Source organism: Chiloscyllium punctatum, chromosome 8 (assembly GCF_047496795.1).
Source record: "Chiloscyllium punctatum isolate Juve2018m chromosome 8, sChiPun1.3, whole genome shotgun sequence".
Taxonomy (NCBI): domain Eukaryota; kingdom Metazoa; phylum Chordata; class Chondrichthyes; order Orectolobiformes; family Hemiscylliidae; genus Chiloscyllium; species Chiloscyllium punctatum.
The window spans coordinates 506030-521091 of NC_092746.1; positions in this window are offsets into that span (position 1 = coordinate 506030).

Sequence of the window (15062 nt, forward strand, 5' to 3'; positions counted from 1 at the left end):
CTGAAACAGAGGGGCTGAAACAGAGGGCGAGAAACAGAGGGGCTGAAACAGAGGGCGAGAAACAGAGGGTATGAAACAGAGGGGCTGAATCAGAGGGGCTGAATCAGAGGGCGAGAAACAGAAGGGCTGTAACAGAGGGTGAGAAACAGAGGGCGAGAAACAGAGGGGATGAAACAGAGGGGCTGAATAAGAGGGGCTGAATCAGAGGGCGAGAAACAGAGGGGCTGAAACAGGAGGCGAGAAACGGAGGTACTGAAACAGAGGGCGAGAAACAGAGGGGTTGAAACAGAGGGTGAGAAACTGAGTGCGAGAAAAAGAGGGGCTGAAACAGAGGGCGAGAAACAGAGGGACTGAAACATGGGGTGAGAAACAGAGGGGCTGAAACAGAGGGTGAGAAACAGAGGGGCTGAAACAGAGAGGCTAAAACAGAGGGTGAGAAACAGAGGGGCTCAAACAGGGGGTGAGAAACAGAGGGGCTGAAACAGGGGGCGAGAAACAGAGGGGCTGAAACAGTGGGCGAGAAACAGAGGGGCTGAAACAGTGGGGCTGAAACAGAGGGCGAGACTCAGCGGGGCTGAAACAGAGGGCGAGAAACAGAGAGGCTGAAACAGTGGGGCTGAAACAGAGGGCGAGAAACAGAGGGGCTGAAACAGAGGGTGAGAAACAGAGTGGCTGCAACAGGGGGCGAGAAATGGAGGGGCTGAAACAGAGGTCGAGAACCAGAGGGGCTGAAACAGAGGGGCTGAAACATAGGGCGAGAAACAGAGTGGCTGAAACTGAGGGGCTGATAAAGAGGGCGAGAAACAGAGGGGCTGAAACAGAGGGCGAGAAACAGCGGGGCTGAAACAGAGGTGCTGAAACAGAGGGCGAGAAACAGAGGGGCTGAAACAGAGGGGCTGAAACAGAGGGCGAGAAACAGAGGGGCTGTAACAGAGGGCGAGAAACAGCGGGGCTGAAACAGAGAGGCTGAAACAGAGTGCGAGAAACAGAGGGGCTGAAACAGAGGGGCTGAAACAGAGGGCGAGAAACAGAGGGCGACAAACAGAGGTCGCGAAACAGAGAGGCTGAAAGAGAGGGGCTGAATCAGAGGGCAAGAAACAGAGGGGCTGAAACAGTTTGGCTGAAACATTTTGTGAGAAACAGAGGGCGAGAAACAGAGAGCGAGAAACAGAGTGGCTGAAACATAGGGGCTGAAACAGAGTGCAAGAAACAGAGGGCGAGAAACAGAAGAGCTGAAACAGAGGGGCTGAATCAGAGGGCGAGAAACAGAGGGGCTGAAACAGAGGGGCTGAAGCAGAGGGCGAGAAACAGAGGGGCTGAAACAGAGGGGCTGAAATAGAGGGCGAGAAACAGCGGGGCTGAAACAAAGGGCGAGAAACAGAGGGCGAGAAACAGAGGGGATGAAACAGAGGGGCTGAATCAGAGGGGCTGAATCAGAGGGCGAGAAACAGAGGGGCTGAAACAGAGGGTGAGAAACAGAGGGCGAGAAACAGAGGGGATGAAACAGAGGGGCTGAATCAGAGGGGCTGAATCAGAGGGCGAGAAACAGAGGGGCTGAAACAGAGGGTGAGAAACAGAGGGCGAGAATCAGAGGGGATGAAACAGAGGGGCTGAATCAGAGGGGCTGAATCAGAGGGCGAGAAACAGAGGGGCTGAAACAGGAGGCGAGAAACGGAGGGGCTGAAACAGAGGGCGAGAAACAGAGGGGTTGAAACAGAGGGTGAGAAACGGAGTGCGAGAAAAAGAGGGGCTGAAACAGAGGGCGAGAAACAGAGGGGCTGAAACAGAGGGGCTGAAACAGAGGGACTGAAACATGGGGCGAGAAACAGAGGGGCTGAAACAGAGGGTGAGAAACAGAGGGGCTGAAACAGAGAGGCTAAAACAGAGGGTGAGAAACAGAGGGGCTCAAACAGGGGGCGAGAAACAGAGGGGCTGAAACAGGAGGCGAGAAACAGAGCGGCTGAAACTGAGGGCGAGAAACAGAGGGGCTGAAACAGTGGGGCTGAAACAGAGGGCGAGACACAGCGGGGCTGAAACAGAGGGCGAGAAACAGAGAGGCTGAAACAGAGGGGCTGAAACAGAGGGCGAGAAACACAGGGGCTGAAACAGAGGGGCTGAAACAGAGGGTGAGAAACAGAGGGGCTGCAACAGGGGGCGAGAAATGGAGGGGCTGAAACAGAGGTCGAGAAACAGAGGGGCTGAAACAGAGGGGCTGAAACAGAGGGCGAGAAACAGAGTGGATGAAACTGAGGGGCTGAAACAGAGGGCGAGAAACAGAGGGGCTGAAACAGAGGGCGAGAAACAGCGGGGCTGAAACAGAGGGGCTGAAACAGAGGGCGAGAAACAGAGGGGCTGAAACAGAGGGCGAGAAACAGCGGGGCTGAAACAGAGGGGCTGAAACAGAGGGCGAGAAACAGAGGGGCTGAAACAGAGGGCGAGAAACAGAGGGGATGAAACAGAGGGGCTGAATCAGAGGGGCTGAATCAGAGGGCGAGAAACAGATGGGCTGAAACAGAGGGTGAGAAACAGAGGGCGAGAAACAGAGGGGCTGAAACAGAGGGCGAGAAACAGCGGGGCTGAAACAGAGGGGCTGAAACAGAGGGCGAGAAACAGAGGGGCTGAAACAGAGGGGCTGAAACAGAGGGCGAGAAACAGAGTGGCTGAAACTGAGGGGCTGAAACAGAGGGCGAGAAACAGAGGGGCTGAAACAGAGGGCGAGAAACAGCGGGGCTGAAACAGAGGGGCTGAAACAGAGGGCGAGAAACAGAGGGGCTGAAACAGAGGGCGAGAAACAGAGGGGATGAAACAGAGGGGCTGAATCAGAGGGGCTGAATCAGAGGGCGAGAAACAGATGGGCTGAAACAGAGGGTGAGAAACAGAGGGGCTGAATCAGAGGGGCTGAATCAGAGGGCGAGAAACAGAGGGGCTGAAACAGGAGGCGAGAAACGGAGGTACTGAAACAGAGGGCGAGAAACAGAGGGTTTGAAACAGAGGGTGAGAAACTGAGTGCGAGAAAAAGAGGGTCTGAAACAGAGGGCAAGAAACAGAGGGGCTGAAACAGAGGGGCTGAAACAGAGGGGCTGAAACAGAGGGACTGAAACATGGGGTGAGAAACAGAGGGGCTGAAACAGAGGGTGAGAAACAGAGGGGCTGAAACAGAGAGGCTAAAATAGAGGGTGAGAAACAGAGGGGCTCAAACAGGGGGTGAGAAACAGAGGGGCTGAAACAGGGTGCGAGAAACAGAGGGGCTGAAACAGTGGGCGAGAAACAGAGGGGCTGAAACAGTGGGGCTGAAACAGAGGGCGAGACACAGCGGGGCTGAAACAGAGGGCGAGAAACAGAGAGGCTGAAACAGAGGGGCTGAAACAGAGGGCGAGAAACACAGGGGCTGAAACAGAGGGGCTGAAACAGAGGGTGAGAAACAGAGGGGCTGCAACAGGGGGCGAGAAACGGAGGCACTGAAACAGAGGGCGAGAAACAGAGGGGTTGAAACAGAGGGTGAGAAACTGAGTGCGAGAAAAAGAGGGGCTGAAACAGAGGGCGAGAAACAGAGGGGCTGAAACAGAGGGGCTGAATCAGAGGGGCTGAATCAGAGGGCGAGAAACAGAGGGGCTGAAACAGAGGGTGAGAAACAGAGGGCGAGAAACAGAGGGGATGAAACAGAGGGGCTGAATCAGAGGGGCTGAATCAGAGGGCGAGAAACAGAGGGGCTGAAACAGGAGGCGAGAAACGGAGGTACTGAAACAGAGGGCGAGAAACAGAGGGGTTGAAACAGAGGGTGAGAAACTGAGTGCGAGAAAAAGAGGGGCTGAAACAGAGGGCGAGAAACAGAGGGACTGAAACATGGGGTGAGAAACAGAGGGGCTGAAACAGAGGGTGAGAAACAGAGGGGCTGAAACAGAGAGGCTAAAACAGAGGGTGAGAAACAGAGGGGCTCAAACAGGGGGTGAGAAACAGAGGGGCTGAAACAGGGGGCGAGAAACAGAGGGGCTGAAACAGTGGGCGAGAAACAGAGGGGCTGAAACAGTGGGGCTGAAACAGAGGGCGAGACTCAGCGGGGCTGAAACAGAGGGCGAGAAACAGAGAGGCTGAAACTGTGGGGCTGAAACAGAGGGCGAGAAACAGAGGGGCTGAAACAGAGGGGCTGAAACAGAGGGTGAGAAACAGAGGGGCTGCAACAGGGGGCGAGAAATGGAGGGGCTGAAACAGAGGTCGAGAACCAGAGGGGCTGAAACAGAGGGGCTGAAACATAGGGCGAGAAACAGAGTGGCTGAAACTGAGGGGCTGAAAAAGAGGGCGAGAAACAGAGGGGCTGAAACAGAGGGCGAGAAACAGCGGGGCTGAAACAGAGGTGCTGAAACAGAGGGCGAGAAACAGAGGGGCTGAAACAGAGGGGCTGAAACAGAGGGCGAGAAACAGAGGGGCTGAAACAGAGGGGCTGAAACAGAGGGACTGAAACATGGGGCGAGAAACAGAGGGGCTGAAACAGAGGGTGAGAAACAGAGGGGCTGAAACTGAGAGGCTAAAACAGAGGGTGAGAAACAGAGGGGCTCAAACAGGGGGCGAGAAACAGAGGGGCTGAAACAGGAGGCGAGAAACAGAGGGGCTGAAACAGAGGGCGAGAAACAGAGGGGCTGAAACAGTGGGGCTGAAATAGTGGGCGAGACACAGCGGGGCTGAAACAGAGGGCGAGAAACAGAGGGGCTGAAACAGAGGGGCTGAAACAGAGGGACTGAAACATGGGGCGAGAAACAGAGGGGCTGAAACAGAGGGTGAGAAACAGAGGGGCTGAAACTGAGAGGCTAAAACAGAGGGTGAGAAACAGAGGGGCTCAAACAGGGGGCGAGAAACAGAGGGGCTGAAACAGGAGGCGAGAAACAGAGGGGCTGAAACAGAGGGCGAGAAACAGAGGGGCTGAAACAGTGGGGCTGAAATAGTGGGCGAGACACAGCGGGGCTGAAACAGAGGGCGAGAAACAGAGAGGCTGAAACAGAGGGGCTGAAACAGAGGGCGAGAAACACAGGGGCTGAAACAGAGGGGCTGAAACAGAGGGTGAGAAACAGAGGGGCTGCAACAGGTGGCGAGAAATGGAGGTGCTGAAACAGAGGTCGAGAAACAGAGGGGCTGAAACAGAGGGGCTGAAACAGAGGGCGAGAAACAGAGTGGCTGAAACTGAGGGGCTGAAACAGAGGGCGAGAAACAGAGGGGCTGAAACAGAGGGCGAGAAACAGCGGGGCTGAAACAGAGGGGCTGAAACAGAGGGCGAGAAACAGAGGGGCTGAAACAGAGGGCGAGAAACAGAGGGGATGAAACAGAGGGGCTGAATCAGAGGGGCTGAATCAGAGGGCGAGAAACAGATGGGCTGAAACAGAGGGTGAGAAACAGAGGGCGAGAAACAGAGGGGCTGAATCAGAGGGGCTGAATCAGAGGGCGAGAAACAGAGGGGCTGAAACAGGAGGCGAGAAACGGAGGTACTGAAACAGAGGGCGAGAAACAGAGGGTTTGAAACAGAGGGTGAGAAACTGAGTGCGAGAAAAAGAGGGGCTGAAACAGAGGGCGAGAAACAGAGGGGCTGAAACAGAGGGGCTGAAACAGAGGGGCTGAAACAGAGGGACTGAAACATGGGGTGAGAAACAGAGGGGCTGAAACAGAGGGTGAGAAACAGAGGGGCTGAAACAGAGAGGCTAAAATAGAGGGTGAGATACAGAGGGGCTCAAACAGGGGGTGAGAAACAGAGGGGCTGAAACAGGGTGCGAGAAACAGAGGGGCTGAAACAGTGGGCGAGAAACAGAGGGGCTGAAACAGTGGGGCTGAAACAGAGGGCGAGACACAGCGGGGCTGAAACAGAGGGCGAGAAACAGAGAGGCTGAAACAGAGGGGCTGAAACAGAGGGCGAGAAACACAGGGGCTGAAACAGAGGGGCTGAAACAGAGGGTGAGAAACAGAGGGGCTGCAACAGGGGGCGAGAAACGGAGGCACTGAAACAGAGGGCGAGAAACAGAGGGGTTGAAACAGAGGGTGAGAAACTGAGTGCGAGAAATAGAGGGGCTGAAACAGAGGGCGAGAAACAGAGGGGCTGAAACAGAGGGGCTGAATCAGAGGGGCTGAATCAGAGGGCGAGAAACAGAGGGGCTGAAACAGAGGGTGAGAAACAGAGGGCGAGAATCAGAGGGGATGAAACAGAGGGGCTGAATCAGAGGGGCTGAATCAGAGGGCGAGAAACGGAGTGGCTGAAACAGAGGGCGAGAAACAGAGGGGTTGAAACAGAGGGTGAGAAACGGAGTGCGAGAAAAAGAGGGGCTGAAACAGAGGGCGAGAAACAGAGGGGCTGAAACAGAGGGGCTGAAACAGAGGGACTGAAACATGGGGCGAGAAACAGAGGGGCTGAAACAGAGGGTGAGAAACAGAGGGGCTGAAACAGAGAGGCTAAAACAGAGGGTGAGAAACAGAGGGGCTCAAACAGGGGGCGAGAAACAGAGGGGCTGAAACAGGAGGCGAGAAACAGAGCGGCTGAAACAGAGGGCGAGAAACAGAGGGGCTGAAACAGTGGGGCTGAAACAGAGGGCGAGACACAGCGGGGCTGAAACAGAGGGCAAGAAACAGAGAGGCTGAAACAGAGGGGCTGAAACAGAGGGCGAGAAACACAGGGGCTGAAACAGAGGGGCTGAAACAGAGGGTGAGAAACAGAGGGGCTGCAACAGGGGGCGAGAAATGGAGGGGCTGAAACAGAGGTCGAGAAACAGAGGGGCTGAAACAGAGGGGCTGAAACAGAGGGCGAGAAACAGCGGGGCTGAAACAGAGGGGCTGAAACAGAGGGCGAGAAACAGAGGGGCTGAAACAGAGGGCGAGAAACAGAGGGTATGAAACAGAGGGGCTGAATCAGAGGGGCTGAATCAGAGGGCGAGAAACAGAAGGGCTGTAACAGAGGGTGAGAAACAGAGGGCGAGAAACAGAGGGGATGAAACAGAGGGGCTGAATAAGAGGGGCTGAATCAGAGGGCGAGAAACAGAGGGGCTGAAACAGGAGGCGAGAAACGGAGGTACTGAAACAGAGGGCGAGAAACAGAGGGGTTGAAACAGAGGGTGAGAAACTGAGTGCGAGAAAAAGAGGGGCTGAAACAGAGGGCGAGAAACAGAGGGACTGAAACATGGGGTGAGAAACAGAGGGGCTGAAACAGAGGGTGAGAAACAGAGGGGCTGAAACAGAGAGGCTAAAACAGAGGGTGAGAAACAGAGGGGCTCAAACAGGGGGTGAGAAACAGAGGGGCTGAAACAGGGGGCGAGAAACAGAGGGGCTGAAACAGTGGGCGAGAAACAGAGGGGCTGAAACAGTGGGGCTGAAACAGAGGGCGAGACTCAGCGGGGCTGAAACAGAGGGCGAGAAACAGAGAGGCTGAAACAGTGGGGCTGAAACAGAGGGCGAGAAACAGAGGGGCTGAAACAGAGGGGCTGAAACAGAGGGTGAGAAACAGAGGGGCTGCAACAGGGGGCGAGAAATGGAGGGGCTGAAACAGAGGTCGAGAACCAGAGGGGCTGAAACAGACGGGCTGAAACATAGGGCGAGAAACAGAGTGGCTGAAACTGAGGGGCTGATAAAGAGGGCGAGAAACAGAGGGGCTGAAACAGAGGGCGAGAAACAGCGGGGCTGAAACAGAGGTGCTGAAACAGAGGGCGAGAAACAGAGGGGCTGAAACAGAGGGGCTGAAACAGAGGGCGAGAAACAGAGGGGCTGTAACAGAGGGCGAGAAACAGCGGGGCTGAAACAGAGAGGCTGAAACAGAGTGCGAGAAACAGAGGGGCTGAAACAGAGGGGCTGAAACAGAGGGCGAGAAACAGAGGGCGACAAACAGAGGTCGCGAAACAGAGAGGCTGAAAGAGAGGGGCTGAATCAGAGGGCAAGAAACAGAGGGGCTGAAACAGTTTGGCTGAAACATTTTGTGAGAAACAGAGGGCGAGAAACAGAGAGCGAGAAACAGAGTGGCTGAAACATAGGGGCTGAAACAGAGTGCAAGAAACAGAGGGCGAGAAACAGAAGAGCTGAAACAGAGGGGCTGAATCAGAGGGCGAGAAACAGAGGGGCTGAAACAGAGGGGCTGAACCAGAGGGCGAGAAACAGAGGGGCTGAAACAGAGGGGCTGAAATAGAGGGCGAGAAACAGCGGGGCTGAAACAAAGGGCGAGAAACAGAGGGCGAGAAACAGAGGGGATGAAACAGAGGGGCTGAATCAGAGGGGCTGAATCAGAGGGCGAGAAACAGAGGGGCTGAAACAGAGGGTGAGAAACAGAGGGCGAGAAACAGAGGGGATGAAACAGAGGGGCTGAATCAGAGGGGCTGAATCAGAGGGCGAGAAACAGAGGGGCTGAAACAGAGGGTGAGAAACAGAGGGCGAGAATCAGAGGGGATGAAACAGAGGGGCTGAATCAGAGGGGCTGAATCAGAGGGCGAGAAACAGAGGGGCTGAAACAGGAGGCGAGAAACGGAGGGGCTGAAACAGAGGGCGAGAAACAGAGGGGTTGAAACAGAGGGTGAGAAACAGAGTGCGAGAAAAAGAGGGGCTGAAACAGAGGGCGAGAAACAGAGGGGCTGAAACAGAGGGGCTGAAACAGAGGGACTGAAACATGGGGCGAGAAACAGAGGGGCTGAAACAGAGGGTGAGAAACAGAGGGGCTGAAACAGAGAGGCTAAAACAGAGGGTGAGAAACAGAGGGGCTCAAACAGGGGGCGAGAAACAGAGGGGCTGAAACAGGAGGCGAGAAACAGAGCGGCTGAAACAGAGGGCGAGAAACAGAGGGGCTGAAACAGTGGGGCTGAAACAGAGGGCGAGACACAGCGGGGCTGAAACAGAGGGCGAGAAACAGAGAGGCTGAAACAGAGGGGCTGAAACAGAGGGCGAGAAACACAGGGGCTGAAACAGAGGGGCTGAAACAGAGGGTGAGAAACAGAGGGGCTGCAACAGGGGGCGAGAAATGGAGGGGCTGAAACAGAGGTCGAGAAACAGAGGGGCTGAAACAGAGGGGCTGAAACAGAGGGCGAGAAACAGAGTGGCTGAAACTGAGGGGCTGAAACAGAGGGCGAGAAACAGAGGGGCTGAAACAGAGGGCGAGAAACAGCGGGGCTGAAACAGAGGGGCTGAAACAGAGGGCGAGAAACAGAGCGGCTGAAACAGAGGGCGAGAAACAGAGGGGATGAAACAGAGGGGCTGAAACAGAGGGCGAGAAACAGAGTGGCTGAAACTGAGGGGCTGAAACAGAGGGCGAGAAACAGAGGGGCTGAAACAGAGGGCGAGAAACAGCGGGGCTGAAACAGAGGGGCTGAAACAGAGGGCGAGAAACAGAGCGGCTGAAACAGAGGGCGAGAAACAGAGGGGATGAAACAGAGGGGCTGAATCAGAGGGGCTGAATCAGAGGGCGAGAAACAGAGGGGCTGAAACAGAGGGTGAGAAACTGAGTGCGAGAAAAAGAGGGGCTGAAACAGAGGGCGAGAAACAGAGGGACTGAAACATGGGGTGAGAAACAGAGGGGCTGAAACTGAGGGGCTGAAAAAGAGGGGCTGAAACAGAGAGGCTAAAACAGAGGGTGAGAAACAGAGGGGCTCAAACAGGGGGTGAGAAACAGAGGGGCTGAAACAGGGGGCGAGAAACAGAGGGGCTGAAACAGTGGGCGAGAAACAGAGGGGCTGAAACAGTGGGGCTGAAACAGAGGGCGAGACACAGCGGGGCTGAAACAGAGGGCGAGAAACAGAGAGGCTGAAACAGAGGGGCTGAAACAGAGGGCGAGAAACAGAGGGGCTGAAACAGAGGGGCTGAAACAGAGGGTGAGAAACAGAGGGGCTGCAACAGGGGGCGAGAAATGGAGGGGCTGAAACAGAGGTCGAGAAACAGAGGGGCTGAAACAGAGGGCGAGAAACAGAGAGGCTGAAACAGAGGGGCTGAAACAGAGGGCGAGAAACAGAGAGGCTGAAACAGAGGGGCTGAAACAGAGGGCGAGAAACAGAGGGGCTGAAACACAGGGGCTGAAACATAGGGCGAGAAACAGAGTGGCTGAAACTGAGGGGCTGAAACAGAGGGCGAGAAACAGAGGGGCTGAAACAGAGGGCGAGAAACAGCGGGGCTGAAACAGAGGGGCTGAAACAGAGGGCGAGAAACAGAGGGGCTGAAACAGAGGGCGACAAACAGAGGTCGCGAAACAGAGAGGCTGAAACAGAGGGGCTGAATCAGAGGGCGAGAAACAGAGGGGCTGAAACAGAGGGGCTGAAACAGTTTGTCTGAAACATTTTGTGAGAAACAGAGGGCGAGAAACAGAGAGCGAGAAACAGAGTGGCTGAAACATAGGGGCTGAAACAGAGTGCAAGAAACAGAGGGCGAGAAACAGAAGAGCTGAAACAGAGGGGCTGAATCAGAGGGCGAGAAACAGAGGGGCTGAAACAGAGGGGCTGAACCAGAGGGCGAGAAACAGAGGGGCTGAAACAGATGGGCTGATATAGAGGGCGAGAAACAGCGGGGCTGAAACAAAGGGCGAGAAACAGAGGGCGAGAAACAGAGGGGATGAAACAGAGGGGCTGAATCAGAGGGGCTGAATCAGAGGGCGAGAAACAGAGGGGCTGAAACAGAGGGTGAGAAACAGAGGGCGAGAAACAGAGGGGATGAAACAGAGGGGCTGAATCAGAGGGTCTGAATCAGAGGGCGAGAAACAGAGGGGCTGAAACAGAGGGTGAGAAACAGAGGGCGAGAAACAGAGGGGATGAAACAGAGGGGCTGAATCAGAGGGGCTGAATCAGAGGGCGAGAAACAGAGGGTGAGAAACAGAGGGCGAGAATCAGAGGGGATGAAACAGAGGGGCTGAATCAGAGGGGCTGAATCAGAGGGCGAGAAACAGAGGGGCTGAAACAGGAGGCGAGAAATGGAGGGGCTGAAACAGAGGGCGAGAAACAGAGGGGTTGAAACAGAGGGTGAGAAACAGAGTGCGAGAAAAAGAGGGGCTGAAACAGAGGGCGAGAAACAGAGGGGCTGAAACAGAGGGGCTGAAACAGAGGGGCTGAAACAGAGGGACTGAAACGTGGGGTGAGAAACAGAGGGGCTGCAACAGAGGGTGAGAAACAGAGGGGCTGAAACAGAGAGGCTAAAACATAGGGTGAGAAACAGAGGGGCTCAAACAGGGGGCGAGAAACAGAGGGGCCGAAACAGGGGGCGAGAAACAGAGGGGCTGAAACAGTGGGCGAGAAACAGAGGGGCTGAAACAGTGGGGCTGAATCAGAGGGCGAGAAACAGAGTGGCTGAAACTGAGGGGCTGAAACAGAGGGCGAGAAACAGAGGGGCTGAAACAGTGGGCGAGAAACAGCGTGGCTGAAACAGAGGGGCTGAAACAGAGGGCGAGAAACAGAGGGGCTGAAACAGAGGGCGACAAACAGAGGTCGCGAAACAGAGAGGCTGAAACAGAGGGGCTGAATCAGAGGGCGAGAAACAGAGGGGCTGAAACAGAGGGGCTGAAACAGTTTGGCTGAAACATTTTGTGAGAAACAGAGGGCGAGAAACAGAGCGAGAAACAGAGTGGCTGAAACATAGGGGCTGAAACAGAGTGCAAGAAACAGAAGGCGAGAAACAGAAGAGCTGAAACAGAGGGGCTGAATCAGAGGGCGAGAAACAGAGGGGCTGAAACAGAGGGGCTGAACCAGAGGGCGAGAAACAGAGGGGCTGAAACAGAGGGGCTGAAATAGAGGGCGAGAAACAGCGCGGCTGAAACAAAGGGCGAGAAACAGAGGGCGAGAATCAGAGGGGATGAAACAGAGGGGCTGAATCAGAGGGGCTGAATCAGAGGGCGAGAAACAGAGGGGCTGAAACAGAGGGTGAGAAACAGAGGGCGAGAAACACAGGGGATGAAACAGAGGGGCTGAATCAGAGGGGCTGAATCAGAGGGCGAGAAACAGAGGGGCTGAAACAGAGGGTGAGAAACAGAGGGCGAGAAACAGAGGGGATGAAACAGAGGGGCTGAATCAGAGGGGCTGAATCAGAGGGCGAGAAACAGAGGGTGAGAAACAGAGGGCGAGAATCAGAGGGGATGAAACAGAGGGGCTGAATCAGAGGGGCTGAATCAGAGGTCGAGAAACAGAGGGGCTGAAACAGAGGGCGAGAAACAGAGGGGTTGAAACAGAGGGGATGAAACAGAGGTGCTGAATCAGAGAGGCTGAATCAGAGGGCGAGAAACAGAGGGGCTGAAACAGAGGGTGAGAAACAGAGGGCGAGAAACAGAGGGGATGAAACAGAGGGGCTGAATCAGAGGGGCTGAATCAGAGGGCGAGAAACAGAGGGTGAGAAACAGAGGGCGAGAATCAGAGGGGATGAAACAGAGGGGCTGAATCAGAGGGGCTGAATCAGAGGTCGAGAAACAGAGGGGCTGAAACAGAGGGCGAGAAACAGAGGGGATGAAACAGAGGGGCTGAATCAGAGGGGCTGAATCAGAGGTCGAGAAACAGAGGGGCTGAAACAGAGGGCGAGAAACAGTGGGGTTGAAACAGAGGGGATGAAACAGATGGGCTGAATCAGAGGGGCTGAATCAGAGGGCGAGAAACAGAGGGGCTGAAACAGTGGGTGAGAAACAGAGGGCGAGAAACAGAGGGGATGAAACAGAGGGGCTGAATCAGAGGGGCTGAATCAGAGGGCGAGAAACAGAGGGTGAGAAACAGAGGGCGAGAATCAGAGGGGATGAAACAGAGGGGCTGAATCAGAGGGGCTGAATCAGAGGTCGAGAAACAGAGGGGCTGAAAAAGAGGGCGAGAAACAGAGGGGTTGAAACAGAGTGTGAGAAACAGAGTGTGAGAAAAAGAGGGGCTGAAACAGAGGGCGAGAAACAGAGGGGCTGAAACAGAGGGGCTGAAACAGAGGGGCTGAAACAGAGGGACTGAAACATGGGGCGAGAAACAGAGGGGCTGAAACAGAGGGTGAGAAACAGAGGGGCTGAAACAGAGAGGCTAAAACAGAGGGTGAGAAACAGAGGGGCTCAAAAAGGGGGCGAGAAACAGAGGGTCTGAAACAGGGGGCGAGAAACAGAGGGGCTGAAACAGTGGGCGAGAAACAGAGGGGCTGAAACAGTGGGGCTGAAACAGAGGGCGAGACACAGCGGGGCTGAAACAGAGGGCGAGAAACAGAGAGGCTGAAACAGAGGGGCTGAAACAGAGTGCGAGAAACACAGGGGCTGAAACAGAGGGGTTGAAACAGAGGGTGAGAAACAGAGGGGCTGCAACAGGGGGCGAGAAATGGAGGGGCTGAAACAGAGGTCGAGAATCAGAAGGGCTGAAACAGAGGGGCTGAAACAGAGGGCGAGAAACAGAGTGGCTGAAACTGAGGGGCTGAAACAGAGGGCGAGAAACAGAGGGGCTGAAACAGAGGGCGAGATACAGCGGGGCTGAAACAGAGGGGCTGAAACAGAGGGCGAGAAACAGAGGGGCTGAAACAGAGGGGCTGAAACAGAGGGCGAGAAACAGAGGGCGACAAACAGAGGTCGCGAAACAGAGAGGCTGAAACAGAGGGGCTGAATCAGAGGGCGAGAAACAGAGGGGCTGAAACAGAGGGCGAGAAACACATGGGCTGAAACAGAGGGGCTGGAACAAAGGGGTTGAAACAGAGGGTGAGAAACAGAGGGCGAGAAACAGAGGGGATGAAACAGAGGGGCTGAATCAGAGGGGCTGAATCAGAGGGCGAGAAACAGAGGGCCTGAAACAGAGGGTGAGAAACAGAGGGCGAGAAACAGAGGGGATGAAACAGAGGGGCTGAATCAGAGGGGCTGAATCAGGAGGCGAGAAACGGAAGTTCCTGAAACAGAGGGCGAGAAACAGAGGGGCTGAAACAGAGGGGCTGAAACAGAGGGGCTGATACAGAGGGACTGAAACATGGGGCGAGAAACAGAGGTGCTGAAACAGAGGGCGAGAAACAGCGGGGCTGAAACAGAGGGGCTGAAACAGAGGGCGAGAAACAGAGGGGCTGAAACAGAGGGGCTGAAACAGAGGGGCTGATACAGAGGGACTGAAACATGGGGCGAGAAACAGAGGTGCTGAAACAGAGGGCGAGAAACAGCGGGGCTGAAACAGAGGGGCTGAAACAGAGGGCGAGAAACAGAGAGGCTGAAACAGAGGGGCTGAAACAGAGGGTGAGAAACAGAGGGCGAGAAACACAGGGGATGAAACAGAGGGGCTGAATCAGAGGGGCTGAATCAGAGGGCGAGAAACAGAGGGGCTGAAACAGAGGGTGAGAAACAGAGGGCGAGAAACAGAGGGGATGAAACAGAGGGGCTGAATCAGAGGGGCTGAATCAGAGGGCGAGAAACAGAGGGTGAGAAACAGAGGGCGAGAATCAGAGGGGATGAAACAGAGGGGCTGAATCAGAGGGGCTGAATCAGAGGTCGAGAAACAGAGGGGCTGAAACAGAGGGCGAGAAACAGAGGGGTTGAAACAGAGGGGATGAAACAGAGGTTCTGAATCAGAGAGGCTGAATCAGAGGGCGAGAAACAGAGGGGCTGAAACAGAGGGTGAGAAACAGAGGGCGAGAAACAGAGGGGATGAAACAGAGGGGCTGAATCAGAGGGGCTGAATCAGAGGGCGAGAAACAGAGGGTGAGAAACAGAGGGCGAGAATCAGAGGGGATGAAACAGAGGGGCTGAATCAGAGGGGCTGAATCAGAGGTCGAGAAACAGAGGGGCTGAAACAGAGGGCGAGAAACAGAGGGGATGAAACAGAGGGGCTGAATCAGAGGGGCTGAATCAGAGGTCGAGAAACAGAGGGGCTGAAACAGAGGGCGAGAAACAGTGGGGTTGAAACAGAGGGGATGAAACAGATGGGCTGAATCAGAGGGGCTGAATCAGAGGGCGAGAAACAGAGGGGCTGAAACAGTGGGTGAGAAACAGAGGGCGAGAAACAGAGGGGATGAAACAGAGGGGCTGAATCAGAGGGGCTGAATCAGAGGGCGAGAAACAGAGGGTGAGAAACAGAGGGCGAGAATCAGAGGGGATGAAACAGAGGGGCTGAATCAGAGGGGCTGAATCAGAGGTCGAGAAACAGAGGGGCTGAAAAAGAGGG